General features: G+C 53.0%; 1 pseudogene; it reads right to left on the bottom strand.

Moving 5' to 3' along the window:
- Positions 1–335: 335 nt before the first annotated feature.
- Positions 336–1,415, bottom strand: LOC112577718 (annotated as a pseudogene).
- Between the last annotated feature and the right edge of the window lie 296 nt (positions 1,416–1,711).

A 1,711-nucleotide genomic window follows, 5' to 3' on the forward strand; every position in this document is an offset into this window, starting at 1 on the left:
TGCCTCTTTCTCTCTCCCTCCCACCCCTCCAACCTTCTCTTGAAAGAGAGAAAGAAGATAGGAAAAAAAGAAGAAAGAAAACCAGAGAGATCTCCACCTGAGGCTCAGTCAGAATGCTCCAGGGACCACTTATTAGAGACCCCGATTTTCTGACTGTCGTGCTGTCCAGGCCTGTCAGGTAATGTTGGATCTGAGAGTACACGGTATGGTTGGGGATAAAAAGAACCTGGGCGTGTTTCTGGGGCTTCACATTGACAAGCCAAGAATCCTGTGTGGCAGGAGAGGTGAGGTTTTCCTCTGGATGGTAACAGGAGTCTGAGGAGGAAGTGGTGGGGGCGGCCGGGCCATCTGAAGCAAAGAGCATAAAGCCACGCATGGTGCAATCAGAGGGTAGGGAAATTCTTGGTCTATCAGGGCCCCAAGGTTCTTCTGAGCTGTTCACACACATGTCTGAAAAATTTCTCATTGTTACCCTTCATGCTCACTCATTGTGAGTCTGACATATTCATCTGTTTCTCCCATCATATTCTGGTGATCCTCAGCCCCTCAAGACAGAGCAGCCCCTTACCTCTCCATCTTGATTTAAGGGGGGGCTGCCTGAACTTGCCTGAAACAGGAAGTCACGGCCAGTCTCAGTGTCCGGGAGTGGGAGTCCATGTGCCTAGGCCTGACAGGGATGGGTATGGCCTGGCCTCTGGCAGGGTGGATTTGGGTAGGCAGCCTGGACCGCATAGGAACAGAGCTTACTCACAGAGGACATCCAGGGTGAGTGGGTCACTTCGGCTGACACTCACTGGGTTCCTGGCTTCGCACACATAGGGTCCTGTGGCATTCCTTGTCACAGCGAGTATAGTGAGACTCCTGTGGTCCTCAGACAATTCCAGCCTGGTGCTGCTGGGGAGGCTCTGATTGTTGGTCCACCACATGTACGAGGTGTTCTGAGTCTCAGCTCCACGTTTTAACGCCACACGGTGTGGACAGAACTCACCCCCCTCCCCAGCACTCCGAGGTCAGAGAGGAAGCACTCACAGTATACACAGAGATGTCCGATTTGTCTTTCTGTCTCTAAATCATTCTTTGCGACAAGCAGGGTGTAGGATCCTGTGTCTTTCTGGGTGACGCTCCGGATCATCAGCGTTCCGTTGGGGTAAAGTGTCTCCCGACCACTGTGGGCAGAGCCTTTGGTAGTTGCATTATTGTCTACTCTGTATGATGCAATTAGCTGGGTGCTGTCTACCCTTTCTCCTCTGTGCCAGGCAGGCATAGCCTAGAGGCTTCTCTGGCAGATTGTGGGCAAGTAGGAGAACATCCGTCCCTTCTGTGGCAAGGTGGGGCAACAATTTAACAGGGAATTGTCCAGTGGTGGGCGGGGGCCAGAAGTGTAAGAGTGGGACTAGGAGGGAAGAGAGAGAAACCAGTTAATATTCTGACTTGTGTGTTGGGATGGAAAAATGGTGCCCTGAACAGATCTCCTCATCCCTCCGCCTGGTGGGGGGGAGGTGCAGGGAGAGAGAGAGAGAGAGAGAGAGAGAGAGAGGGAGAGAGAGAGAGAGAGAGAGTGTGTGTGTGTGTTTCAAGGTCAGCAGCATGACTCCCAGCACTTCAGCCCTCTGGGCTCGTTTTTTCCCTCTGTTTCCCCAGCTGTCTCCTGGCTCACTCTCTCGCTGCCCTCACACACCTGCTCACACTCAGAGCCTCTTGGGAGATGCCC

This window comes from Bubalus bubalis, chromosome 18 (genome assembly GCF_019923935.1).
Source record: "Bubalus bubalis isolate 160015118507 breed Murrah chromosome 18, NDDB_SH_1, whole genome shotgun sequence".
In the NCBI taxonomy this organism is placed as follows: Eukaryota; Metazoa; Chordata; class Mammalia; order Artiodactyla; family Bovidae; genus Bubalus; species Bubalus bubalis.